The sequence below is a fragment of the Pteropus vampyrus genome, unplaced genomic scaffold (assembly GCF_000151845.1).
Source record: "Pteropus vampyrus isolate Shadow unplaced genomic scaffold, Pvam_2.0 Scaffold98, whole genome shotgun sequence".
Lineage (NCBI taxonomy): Eukaryota > Metazoa > Chordata > Mammalia > Chiroptera > Pteropodidae > Pteropus > Pteropus vampyrus.
In genome coordinates this window covers 608,008-622,123 of record NW_011888879.1, presented here as the reverse complement: position 1 = coordinate 622,123, position 14,116 = coordinate 608,008, and the positions used below count along the sequence as shown (strand labels likewise).

The 14,116-nt window shown below is 49.9% G+C and overlaps 1 long non-coding RNA gene across 1 annotated transcript; it reads right to left on the bottom strand.

The window, feature by feature from the left end:
• Positions 1-11,929: 11,929 nt before the first annotated feature.
• LOC111742640 lies at positions 11,930-13,954 on the bottom strand. The gene is made up of 2 exons (XR_002781412.1): positions 13,602-13,954; positions 11,930-12,379 (listed from the first exon to the last, which is right to left on the bottom strand). It is a non-coding gene; the product is annotated as an uncharacterized LOC111742640 (long non-coding RNA).
• Between the last annotated feature and the right edge of the window lie 162 nt (positions 13,955-14,116).

Below are 14,116 nucleotides of genomic sequence, written 5' to 3'. Positions count from 1 at the left end.
TAAATAATCATGTACCTAGCATATGACCCAACTATTCCACTCCTAGTTAAATGGATAAAACAAATTCTGGTATTTATACAATGGATACTACTCGCCTACAAAAAGAAATGAACCAGTGATATATGCACGATAGATCAACCTCTAAATAATTATGCTGAGTGAAAGAATCTGGACCCAAAAAGTGCATAATGTACTGCTCCATGTCTATAAAATTGCATGAAATGAAATGAAATCTATAGTGACGAGAAGTAGACCAATGGTTCCTGGGTTGGGGTGATTTATAGGGGTACGGAGAAGAAGGAGAAAACTTTTGGGGAGGATGGATATGTTCATTCTTCGTGGTGATGGTTTCATGGGTGTACACATATGTCAAAACTTATCAAAATGCACACTCTAAATATGTTCGTTTTATGCTATGTCAAACCTCAATAAAGCTATAAAACAAAAAAGAAGAAAAAACCGACGTCCCCAGTGTTCCCAGTGCTAATGCTGCAGCCATTGCCTAACGATGGAGGGTGGACGGAGGGGATGAGGCACCGAGGGGTCTGGCAGCCCTTACTCCCAGGCAGCCAGGCAAGCCCACCCCCATCATTCACACACCCTGAGGACCGCAGCGACAGCAGGCCACTGTCCCCACTCCTCAGCCCTCCATCAGGAGACCGCCTGTGCTTGCCTGCTGGCTGGCTGGACGTGAAAATGAGTTGGAAATGAGGTCATTGGAGTCCTTGGAGCAAGATCCCAAGAGATTTAGTACACATGTCAGAAATCATTTGGTCCAGCAGATGCTGCGAACCCCTTGGCGTCGTCTCCCTTCTTTGCTTCACTACTCTTTGTTGCCATCTGCAGACGGATCCTGCCACAGAACCGGGGGCCCCTGCCCGGCTGCTGTCCTGCAGTCACGGAGGGGGTTCTGCGGGAGGGGAGGGTCCAGGACCCGGGCTTCGCTGCAGTGGGAACCCAACGTGACTGGGGACTGGACCTCCCAGAGTGTCAAGGCTGTGATTTTTTTCCCTTTTAATACAATCGTTTATTAAATGTAATTACATTTTATAGTTTCATTTCATTAATACATTTTTTAAATTGCTGTGAGGGTCTACTCAACTGGAAGATGAGACGATTTACAGCCTTACACCTGGAAAACCGCTGAAGGACTCTGAGAGAGCTTGATCTGGAAAAAAATGCGGAAATCTCTCCTGCGCTTGACCTATTTGGTTTGTGCCCAAACTGAGTTCAGCTCACCCTTTTGCTAGGTAAAGGACTCAGAAATCCCAGCCTCCTCTGTATAAATGATCACAAATTCAAAACGATGGAAGTCTACGTAACTGGGAGGCCTCGGCCATTCGGCCCAGACCCACATGTTCGGGGCAAGAAGCCTTCTGCAATGCTTCTATCGTATGAGGTCGATTCCCGGAGTCCCTAGATAGACTCCCCTCCCCTATCCCTCCATCCCTCCACCATGCCATCCCATCATCCCTGTCCCCTTCCTCCAAAAAGTAGGTCTACTAACCTACCCTCGTCCTACCCTGCTCAGCGTGAATGGTAATGACAGTAACAGCTAACAGGATGGCACTCAGACGGCCAGACCTGAACCCTTTGTATATACATATGACCCGGCAAATCTTTACAACAACCCTATGAGATGGGCGGTATGGATATTACTATTTTACAAATAAGAAAACTGAGGCAAAAAGAGATGAAGGTATAGTTTTTTGGGGTTTTTTTAGTTAAAAAAAAAATTGTAATTGCAGCAAATTAAACAACATAAAATTTACCATTTTAGCCGTTTTTAAGTGTTCAGTTCAATAATGTTCAGTACATTCACACTGTTGTGCATCCAATCTCCAAAACTCTTTTTGTCTCGCAAAACCGAAATCTTGTGCCCTTTAAACAAGTCCCCGTTGTCCCCTCTGCCCGGCCCTGGCAACCACCCTTGCACTTTCTGTCCCTATGACTCTGACAACTCTAGGTACCTCGTATCAGTGGAATCACACTGTATTTGTCCTTTTGTGTCTGGCTTATTTCACTTAGCATAATGTCCTCAAGGTTCATCCATGTTGTAGCAGGTGTCAGAATTTCTCAGAGTTTCAGTTTTGCAAGATGAAAAGAATTCTGGAGGTGAGTGGTTGCGACCTGCACAACACTAGGAATGTACTTAATGCCATTGAACTGCACGCTTAAAAGCGGTTGGAACGAGAAATGTCATGTTACAAGTATCTTACCACAAAACAACCACCACCACGAGGACAGGTGAGGAGATTTGCCCAAGGGCGCACAGTACGTGGCAGATGCCATCGCGGGTGGGCAGCCTTCTGTCCAGGCTCTTCAGCTCGCTCTGTGCTGCCACTAGAAACAAGTCACACAGATAGAGCCTTAAGCCCTGAGTCCTTCCAGGACAGCACAGCTGTGTGCGTGCTTGTGGATTCGGGTCTGGAGTTTATTACCCGTGGGCACGGGCGGTCCACACAGGGCTCTCCGTGGGAGAGCAGCGTCAGATCCAGCAGGGTGCTGGGGTGCTTGGGCCAGACAGAGGACGAACGCACCAGTGTGTGGGGAGCGGTGAGCACCTGGGGGCCGGGGAACATGGAGACTGGGAGGAGTTGGGGAGAGAGGATGTCAGAAGGTGGTGTGAAGCTAAGAAGCCACATTTGACCAGGGGCCCAGATGGGGCCAAATGTAGAGGGGGCACCACTTTCCTGACCTCTGAGGGGCTCCCAGAGAAGGAGGGGGAGAGAACTGTCCCTCTCTAAGTGGCTGCTGACCCTCATCTGTGGGCAGGGAAGAGGGGAAGAAGGCGGCAGGGGCAGAGACGGGACAAGGATGAGAAGCTGAGCAGGATCGATGATGAACTCACTGTGACCTTCCCCCCATGCCTTTTCATGTGCCTAGGACATGACTGTGCCTGTCCTGGTGGACGGTGTTCTTCCCAAGGTCACATTTCATTTCCCTTGGAGATAAGGAGCAGGCTACTACTAAAAAAAAAAATAAGTAATTTTTTAAAAAACAATTTTAGGTGGTTTTCAAGAATGCAGATAAAAAAAGACACCTAGATGATAAAATAAAACTCTGGATGATCAGAGAAAATACATAACTGAACGTAAGGTCAACAGGGATTTATAACCCTTTTTTCCTCTCTGATTTTCCCTTGGCCCGGCATATCTTTTGCTGGGGTGTTAGCACCCTTGCCCCATTTTGTGAGTCCCAGTGAAGGACTCAGGAGAGCACAGGCAGGAATATGCTGGAGTCTTGCTGGTTATCCGTGCAGGGCTGGGGTGGGGGATGGGGTCAGGGACTACCGCAGAGGGAAACCTGAGGCAGGAGTGGACCAGGAAGGTGCCACCTGCGCACACAGGGCCAGGGCCCTTCAGTTTCAGGTGAAACCGCTGTATCCCAGCCTCTCGAGGGCCTCGTTCCATCAGGCAGGGCCTTCAGACCGGGCTGTGGCTCTTCCTTTGGGATAGGACGACTGGGACATGTTGGCCCAGCGACAGGATTACCTCCTAGGGAATCCTTGGAAGGAGCTGAGGAAAAGCCCAGTCTCCGGTCTGTTCCCTGACCAGGTGTGTGGGCCCCTGGCAGCCAGGCCTGGGAGTCTTAATGCCTGGAGGGCCCTTTCCAACATTGTCCATTTAAAACTTCTCATCAGGGGATCGGGGCGGGGCAGGAAATGCACCTTCTGGGACCGAGCTCAGTGGCTTTCTTGTGCAAGGCATCCCAGCAGTAGAAGAGCTGGTTCAAGCACAGAGCTTCGTCATAGCTTTGAACAACCTCCTCCATCCAGGAGACAAACAGCGGTGCCTAAAGAGACAACCTGAGCAAGAGGTCAAAGAGGCAGCATGAACACTGAGACTGTACTCCTCCACCCCTGGCACCTGCAGCTCTGGGGAGCTCGGCTCCCCCTTAGAAGTGTTTGTGGCTCCCTCCCTTACACACACACCTGTTTCTCACCTCGCCCTCTCACCCTTGCTCCTGGGCCAGCAGCCTTCCTCGTTTAGATCCATCGCTGGTTTTTCGCTGCCTGGTATTGTGCTGAATGTGAGTGTGTAACTTTATCCTAGGCCGTACTTCCTGGAGCAAGTCGAGGCCAGATTTCTGACAGCTCTTGGTCTATAAACCCTGAGGGCCACAAGGCCCTGAGCCAGGCAGCCTCACTACTTCGGCCAGGCAGCCTCACTACTTCGGCCAGGCAGCCATTTGAGAGAGAGTTTGGGCCACACGGAGGTTTTTTGACAATCTTTTAATGCTCCAGTGCTTAATAAACATCACTAGCTAATGTTTATTGTATTTGCTCTAGGTCCCGGGCACTTACATGCATTATCTAATATAGTCTTCACAACTTTAGAAGCTGGAACTAGAAGTTAGATGGTGTTTTTGTGCCTTTTTTAAAGATAAGACAACTAAATCTCAGTGAGCAGAAAGCCAGTTCTGCATTTGACCCTGAAACCACGCTTGTACCCAATACCAGTGCTGTTTAACTTCTGAGAACATTAGCAACTCCTGGGGTTCTCCACCCTAGAGTCCCTGATTCAGTAGGACGGAGGTGGAGGCCGAACTCGCATTTCTTAAAAGTTCACAGGAGGCACTGGTGGTCCCAGGAGTCCCCCGTGGAGCTGCACTGCTGTGAACGCTACTTGTGGCCCCCCGATTCCTGCAGAGACCATCGGAGACTCTCGCAAGAGTCTGGTACTGTCGCCTCGTCGCCTTTATCTAGGAAATCCAGCCACCGTGGGTGCAGCAAGCCCCTGCCACCTCTGCCGGAGCGCCCCTGGTCCTATCCCCAAAATGGGGCTTCGGAGTTGGCAGGCACAAGTCAACATCCCTATCTGGGCTCAGGATGCACATGTTTTCATCACCAGCAAAGCACAACAGCATTACAAGGCTGCTCTATGTGTCACCAAGACATCCTTGTCCTCAGGCAGGATGCAGGCAGGGGTCAGGGCCAGGGTTAACTGGGAGATCAAGACCCCCCGCTAATTGCTCTTGGGCACCCCGCTTCTGTCATTTGCAGCACTTCTACCATTGCGATTTACACCGATTTCAGTATTGTTTGCGTGATGCCCTGTCCTCCCGCTGTAATGTGGTAGGAGGGCAGGCCTGTCTGTCTCATCCCCCACCGTCTGCCCAGCATCTAGAACAGCCCCTGGCACACAGGGTGTGGGCAAGAAAAATGAGCTGGATGAACAAATAAACAAATGGACAATGGACAAACAGATGAATAAGCGAAGAAACTAATGCAGAGAGAGCCATGAACAAGCCATGGAGTAGGACCTAGGATGATCTGCTGTGAAGTTGCAATATCAACTTGGCTGGACAGAGAAACCAGAAGAAAGACTCTGTTCTGAGACACCCGGCTTCTCCTCCTCCTTCTTTGAAAGAATGCACCTTTTCACAGGTGAGAAAGGTGTGGCCTGGTATGTCCAACCCACACAGTAATCTGGACAGCAGTGTATTCGTTTGCTAGGGGCGCTGTTATAAATTGTTACAAACTGGGGGGTAAAACAACAGAAATTTACTTTTGTACAGTTCTGGAGGCCAGAAGTCCAAGATCCAGGTGTCAGCAGGGTTGGCTCCTTCTGAGGGTTGTGAGGGAGAATCCATTCCATGCCTCCGTCCTAGCTTCTGGAGGTTGGCTGGCAATCATTGGTGTTCCTTGATCTGTAGAAGCACAACCCCGATCTTTGCCTTCGTCTTCACAAGGTGCTCTTGAGACCTGCTCGTGTCTCTATATCCGAATTCCCCCTTTTTATAAGGACACCACTCATATTGGATTAGCACCCCGCAAAATGACCTCATCTTAACTAACTACATCTGCAACAACCCTATTTCCAATTAAGGTCACGTTCTGAGGTTCCGGGGTTAGGATTCCAATGTGTCTTTCCTGAAGAAGCACAACTCTACCTGTCACAGAGGTCTAGATAGCAGTTGTGCTTCCAGGCAGCTTCCACAGGAGGTCCTTTTCCCTAGTTTCCAGACGTAATCTGTTGACATGACTTTAAAGTCTCTGAGGAAAACACGTTAGAAGCAATGTGAAAGTAAAACCATGAGAAGGTGGTCAAATGTGCAGTCCCCCAGGCAGTGGACTTAAGGCCACACCCAGGGATTTCCAGGCGGCTGCACCTGCCCCCTGGGGCTGGGAGATAAGAGCTGAGGGCTGAGGGCTAAGGGGGCAGGGTGCGAGCCCCATGCCAGGTGCCGCCAGCCCTGGATGCTGCTCTCCCCAGGAGGCTGCCTCAGTGGGTGTAGCAGCTGCAAAAGTGGCCAGAGAAAAATAATGGTCCATGTTCGCATTGCGAACTTCCCTTTCTGGTGCTTCCTGTTGAGGGTGCAAATTACAATACTGCCGCCTCTTTCGTGTGTCCCAGGCCACACAACCGCAACTCCTTGCTTTACTTCCTTCCGAGGCCCATCATTGCACTGTTCACAATGTGTCTACTGCGGGGAGAGGGGACACCTCTAACTCACTTCTACATCCTCATTTTCTTTTTCAATCGGGCTCAATAAACTCGCTGTTAGCACTTTAACCAACAGCCCCTGATGAAGGCAGCCACCAATAATTACATACAATGATGAATTTATTGGAGAGCTACTTCTGATCCCAGGCACCATTTCTAATTTACTAGTCGTAGGCAGAATTTAGCTGGTTTTGGATTCATCGGAGCAGGAGCCTGGCAAAGCCATGAAGACAGAGAGCCCTCTTCCCACACACCCTGCGTAGCTGGTGACTGTCTGCCTGTGACCCTCTGCTCACCTCACTCCACCCTGCACATTCCCCTCCACCTGCCCCCTGGGCCACCTCATCCACACTCACATCTGTAGCTTCCACTGCCATTTACCTGCCGATGACCCCAGGTCTCCATGTATCTCCTTTCCAGATCATCTATCTGCTGCATAGAGGAATGTCCAGTGCGGGGACCACAGGCACTTCAAAGACTCCCTGTCTGGAACGGGCCTGACTCCTCCTCCCCAGCCCGGCTCCCCCTTCATCCTCTTCACAGTGCATGGTGCCAGGTTGCATATCCGGAAACCTGGGGTCTACCTCAGCTCCTGCCTCCCACTTACTGCCTACGTTCTAGTTACCTTGTCACAGTCATTCTACCTTCCAACTTGACTCGAGGGTGTCCTCTCCTCTCTAGGCCCGCCATTGCTGCCTTTGTGTAGGGAGCTCACAGTAACCTCTTATCCGAACGCCCCAGGCATAACATCTTTCTCCCTGACTCTGATGTAGTGGTTGTAAGTGCATACCTGATTATGGCCCTGTCCCCCTACTCAGGGCCCTTCAGTGGCTCCCTGTCACTGTCGGGATGAAGCACAGCCTCCTCAGTGAAGATTCAAGGACTTTTGAGGCCTGGTTCACACGCTTGCTCTACCAGCATCTTGCCACACATCCAGGGCTAACGCCCTGTTCTCTCTACCTGTAACAGTGTCCCTGGCCCCAGCCCTCACCTCCCAACTCAAGGGTCACCTCCTGGGGAGTCTTCTCTGGTCCTCAAGGTGGGAGGTAGGTGATGCTCTTAGATGCTCCCTAGCACATGTACTTACCTCTGTCAAAGCACTTAACACACTATATATCCATAATCGATTTTTTTTTTCAGCCCAACCAGACTCTAAGTCTTAGAGAGCAGGACTGTTTCTTGGGCATCGTGGGATTCCCCTGCCCCAGCACCTAGAACACAGCTTGGCATGTCATAAACAGGTGCCTTTGGTTGATTAATTAATCTGTGGTATAGAATCAGCACTTGGCCCTGAGTGAGGTGAGAAGGGGTGTTTATATACTCACCTCATCGCTAAGATGGCACCATGTGGTAGTACCTGCCTGGGCTTGCAGATCAGCTAGACTTGGGTCCAAATCTTGGCTTCACCACTCACCAGCTGTGCGACCTTGGGCAAGTGTCTTAATCCCTCTGAACTTCAACTTCCTAATATGTAAAATGAGAATAAATGGTGGGTAGTATGGAGTTTGGAATATATGTTAATGGTGCTCCAGCAGCTTTAGGTAAAATCTTGTGCTGATTATGCTCCAGAAGTTTTGACAAAATAAAATCAACACACACACACACACACACACACACACACACACACACACACACACACAGTCTTCTAGAAGGGTTCAACTCATTCACCAGGCAATCAATTATATGAAGAGGCATTAAATAGTTTGTGATGATTTAAAAGCCAATCTCAGTTTTGTCATACCTTGAGATCTGTTGATTCTCAATGGACAGATGCTTGGTGCTTTAGGAGCCAAATGATGACACAATTGGCCTCTTTCTGGTTCAACAGGTAAAAGACCAAAAATTATATAGTTCAGCAGACCTGGTATATCTGATAAAATTTCGACTTACATGAAAATTGCCTTCTAAAACCAAATGGGGATAATATATTTCTCCATGAGTTGTAAGGAAGGTGGAAAGAAAAATGTGCAAAGGCACATAAAAGACATTGGTGGTGAAACTGCTCATTCCTTGGTGTTGGGGACACTGCTGGAGCAGGAGGTGGCCTACATCTCCAGCAGGGAAGAAAGCAAAATGAGCCTTCCCGATATACTCCTCAGAACTCCTATCGTAGCAGTACGTCCGCACAATGGGTCCCGGGTGTGTGCTCTGCCAACTCATCAGGTGGACAGGGACCCACGTCCATGAAAAGCACTCACAGACTCATGGCTCCATAAAGCAGGTACAGAACTCAGAAACCCACTGGACCTTCTCACATCACCTGGAGAGGGGAACTGAGGCCGGGAAGAAGAGATGGCCCAAGGCCATGCAACTCACACCATTTGGGATCTCATCATGACCTAGAAGCCATCGGTGATCCTCCTCACAGCTTCTCCCACCCACCCACGCACCCCACCCCCATCTCCTTGTCCATGTGGCCTTCCTGCCTGGGCTGTGAGCCTGTCTCCTCAGGAGCATCTCCCTCAATCAAGATCTGACCAAAAGATTACACACGTGTGGGTCACGGCCTAGCCCTGGACGCTCACCTCGAAAGCTCTGAGGCCGTGTCTGCAAAGGCTTCTGGGGGGAATTTTGTGGTACTTCAAGAGAAAAATGTCTCACAGCCATGGGCGGGGCTCTCCTCAAAGTCCAGTCATGGTGAGTGGGAAGAAAATTGGAAGTGAAAGGATAGAAGAGTTCAGAGCAAATTGCCCCCGGGCTTGGACAATTAGGCCCTGAGGCAGCTTCGGGAACATGACAGTCCCTGAAGAGCAGCAGCTGGCTCTTACTGTTTCAGTAACAGGGTCAACATTTCTGTATTCGGACGCAGTCCTTAAGCGTTCCATGAGTTTTGAGTTCTCTAGGGTCCAGTCTCTCACAACCCACCCTGCTGACCCCCCAGAAAAAGAGTGTGCTGGCCTGTGGAGGTGAGGGGGTCCCTGCTGTCTTCCTTCAGTGCCAGGAGGGGAAGGCCCCCCTCGTTTGGCGACCAGCAGAAGGGTAGGGAGAGAGCAGGACTGAGCAGGCTACAGGCTCTTCTAGTGGTTCTGGTTCCTGGATGCCCCAAATCACAGAAGCCTGGCCCCTCACCAGAGGCCCTGATTCAGGAGGTCCAAGCTGTGGCCTGGCATTTTGGTTTAAAACAAACAAACAAACAAACAAAAAACCCAGAGGGCCTCTGATCAACACCCAAGTTGAGAACTACAAAGCATTGAGATAAGATCCAAGTTATGACAATACAACCTCCTGCCAATCATAGCTAAGGTGCCAACATTTGTGACTCACTTATCTTTTTAAATATATACGTCAGAGCTGATTTGAAGTCTGTCCTCTAATTCTCCATTTCCTTGTATTCTCAGAGAGGACAGGTGGGTGTGCCAGGAACTGTGCAAACCTGCGGCCCTCCGGGCCACGTTCCCTGAGGGACTGTCACCGATCCTGCTTACAGTTGGCATGGTTTCAAATTGGTCTAGTGCTTCACGGGCCTCCCGAAATCCGTGGGCTCATTTCCAGTCTGGGACTCCGGCGGAAGTGTGTCTCGAAACCGATGTCCACGTTGTGTTTCTCAGCAGAGAAAGGCTGAAGTCACCAGCACTCTGGGGCAACTGTTCTCAAATTTAACCTGCGAGGGAATCACCTGGGAACTGTGTGAAAGAGCGGGTTCTGATTCAGCAGGTAGAGCCCGCATTCCTAACAAGCCACAGGGGATGGCATTGCCACCGTCCAAGGACCACACTCAAGGGGCTGCACTGCTTATGAACGACACTGCTCTAGCTGCGAATGGGGTGGGGTGCTTGCACGGAGGAGGTGCCGTACCCGAGGTGACCACCTGGGATGACCACAGCATTTTCCTGGGATGTAGAACTTGCAATACTAAAACCTGGGACAGTCCCAGGCAAACCAAGATGCTTGGTCACCCTATCCACAACCTCTGTCCCAGGATAATCCGTTCAGGTGAAGTTGTGAAAGAGTCATCTGAGAAAGGCTCCAGAGCGCTTACGAAGTAACAAACAAGGTGTTATCTATTCATTGATTATGGTGTAGAAAAAGCACCTTTAAAGCACAGAGGGAAGGTAGACAAAACTCATGCTCTCCGTGAAGTGAGGTTGATCAGGAAAGGCTGAGCTCCGAGTTGGGGTACGAAGGGAAAGGGATCAGAGAATGACCAGAGGCCGGGATGAGGGAAGAGCTGCCACTGCTACCCAAGCCAGCTTTGGCTGGCGTTGATTTCACATGATGCCATGTCCTCTCTGTTGTGAGAAGCTACAAGAACATTAAAACTCATGTTCAAGTGTGAGCTGGTATATTTGTATTAAAGGCCTATATCTAACTCTCGTAGGTCACTTTCTTCCCTTCATGCCCATGGCAGTTGACCTGGCCCTGCACATAAGTTGCCCTGGCTTCCCTGCCCAGGTGGCTTCTAGAGAATGTCACACGTCGCAGCAGTCCAATGGTCTCGCCTGGAGGCTACAGCTGGGTCTGGATTTGGTCCTGTCTGCCCTGCCCTGTGCCCTGTGATTCAGGCAAGAAAAAGTCAGCATCTACATGTCCATGCTTTTTCTCTTGCCCTCACCGTGATGACTAAGACACGAGGGCCCCAAAAGCCCCCTGGAGACACAGGATCTTGCCATCACAGTCTAGGAAAGCCAAGAGCTGCTGCCAGAAGGCTGGTCACTACAAAGACTGCACACAGAATCTGTGGGAACACAGCCATGCTCTGGCCTATGGGTTTCGATTCCTAGAACTCAGAGTATGTGGGCTTGGAATGTGGTGCCCTCTGTGCTGGAATACTGGCAGGTTTCTTAATTATAAAAGATATTAAAACAAGTGCAGCTTTATTTCTTTGGCGGTAGTTAGACGTGATCTTTGGACTTGGAAGGCAAAGCCAGCTCTGGCACATTCTAGTGGTCTGACCTTGACAAATTACCTAACCTTTGAAGCCTTGGTTTCCTCATGTGTAAAACCGAGGTAATAATAGTTCCCAGTCTTTGGGGTTGCGGTGCATCCGCTGGCACACAGTCAATGCCCGAGAAGAGTAACCACATTCCGGTCACTGTGTTACTGTCGCAGCTTCACAGACTGCTGGAGAAGGGGCCTGGCAGCACCCCTCCTGGACCTCCTTTAAGGAAACTGGTCATTAGCACATGGTGAGTAACTGAAAGCTCCAAGATGCTGCCAAGCTGTGGGTCAGCTCGCCAGACGCTCCAGGACAGCCCTGCGCTGCCACTTGGGGCGGAGGGCAGTGTGTGTCTGACAGTCACCAAACCTCCTCAGATTAGGTCTTCTCTCTGCACACCACAACATTGCTCCAGAAAAATAAGTGCGAAGAATAGCTTTCCGTTCAAACCATGTTTTACGAGCACTCTGGAAGACTGGTGTCTAAAATAATAGGTAGCAAATACTTTTAGAAAAGGATGAGTGGTTTGTGTCAAAAACGCAAATGGTTCCTGACTTAAGATTTTTCGATTTTACAATGGCATGAAAGTGATATGCATAGTAAATTACACGAAATATTCAACCTTTTATTATACAATAGGGTTTGCGTAGATGGTTTTGCCCAACCGTTGGCTAACGGAACGTTCCAAGCCTGTTTAAGGTAGGCTAGGCTAAGCTATGCAGTTTAGTAGGTTAGGTGTATTTTCGTCTTACGATATTTTCAACTTACAATGGGTTTATTGGGACATAACCCCAACATAAGTTGAGGAGCATCTGTAATTCCCAGCCCCCAAAAATTCTGGGGCGAATTCTGATTTCATGTGTTGGATTCTATAAAAGCAAGGATTTAACTAAGAACGTCGCGCTTTTGGTTCAAGTTATGTATTTGGGAGAAAGATATATATGTTATTTCTCATAAAATCCAGCAAACAAAAATCTTCGGAAGAATATGCAGGAGTCTGAAATTCATTAGAGGTCTTGTGGCAGGTCTCCCCAGAGGAGTTTCCAGATGTTTCCTGAAAGAGAAGAGAGGAAGAGTGAGGTCTCTGCATCGTGTCTCAGGTCAGAGTGAGGCCAGTTCTGGAACCTGAGGCTGCAAGGAGAGAATTGTGTCTGCAGGGCCATGGACTAGGGTCTCTCCTGTTCTCAGCTCCTTTCAGCTGCCTCTCTGCCCTGGATGGGTAACTGGGGAGGGGAAGAGACAGAGGAGACAGACGTGGAGAGAGAGAGAGAGAAGAAGAGGAGGGGGAGGGGAGGAGGAAAGGGAGACTAGAGCATCACAAGAAGGGGGAAGTAGGCACTTGGAAACTGTTAGCATCTGCTCATCAATGGGGAAGTGAATTTAAAACCACACTGAAAATAGCTGTGCCTTGGCCTAGCTCCCCTTGTCTTGTCTTGAGAGCTATGCCCTTGAATACCCTTGAACGCAGGTTTGAGAACCCTCTGAGGACAGGACGCCACATGGGGGCAGATGAAGCAGAAGCCAGATAAAGGAACCAGGCAAGTGTGGGGGTGTTCGCCCTCAGAAATGCTGGCCAGAGCGGCCAGGCGGTGTGAAGTGCCCCTCGGGGAGTCTCAGCAGTCAGCAGCAAGTGTAGGGTGCTGTGTTTCTCTCTGTGGCTCCACCTGTGAGAGAATTATACTAAAAACCGTAAAAGGTACCATGTCTGGGGCATCTCCAGCAGGTTGGACACTACGTACATGGTTTCATTCAACCTGCGGTGAAAGCCTGTGAGGTAGGCTTTATCTCTCACCCTTCAGGGCAGGCGCCTGGGACTCGGGGGCTAAGTGCTCATGGTCTTATCCAGTTTGTATGAGCACGGAGGGTGTCAGCCTGTTTCCTGTGATTTAGGAGCGGGAGCTCAGAGCTCTGCTGCCACCACATGGACTTGCCATGTCACACTGTTACAATAAGTGAGCTCTCTGGGGTCCAGCAAGGGTGGTGAAGTCTGGTCAGCAGGCAGATGCCCAGCCTCATAGCATGGCTGTTAGAACAGAACCTCAACTAGACTTGAGTTGTTGCTCTTAATTTTTAAAAATTCCCTCTACCTTAAATGAAACTAGGCAAGCCACACATACTAGCTGCCAAGACCCTGGATCCTATGGGGGCCCCACCCAACCTTTGCTTTGTCTCTGGCACTCGCCACCCTGAGTCAATCATTTAATATCTTGTGTCTCAAGTATCTCATTTGAAAATTCCCCAAGGGCAGTCATGAGGTGGAGCAAGATGTTGCTTACCCAGTACCTGGCCTGAGCTCAGTGATTAGTTGCCTTGCTGAGAACTGGAGGAAGCTGATCACGCCGTACGATTTACGATTTCCTTTCTGTCTCTGCCCTGGGACGTCCTCCCTGTCACAGGCAGCAGCCCTGAGATTACTCTGCTGCTGGGCTTTGTCAAAGGATTGGTGCTAGAAAAAAAAAAAGTGTGGGGCTCTTCCTTCTGGACTGAATTCAGGCTCACGTTGGTTGCTGCTTGGAGGCACCTGGGAGCTCCTGACACACCTTGGCTGTGGAACAGGCCTGTGCTGGTGCCTCAGGCTTTTCTGTCCCCCAAAAGTAAGAACAGAAGTTCCTCCTCTGACTTCTTCCGAGCTGTCCTCACTAAGCAGGCGTGGGCCAATGCGGCTTCTCCCAAGGTCTTTCTGGATTACATTAAGGTCACGTGGTCACGACCTTCTCACTCCTACCGAGTGACACGTCATGAGTGTGTAATGTGAAATCAGCTGCAGGCTTTTGTCATGAGTGGTGACAAC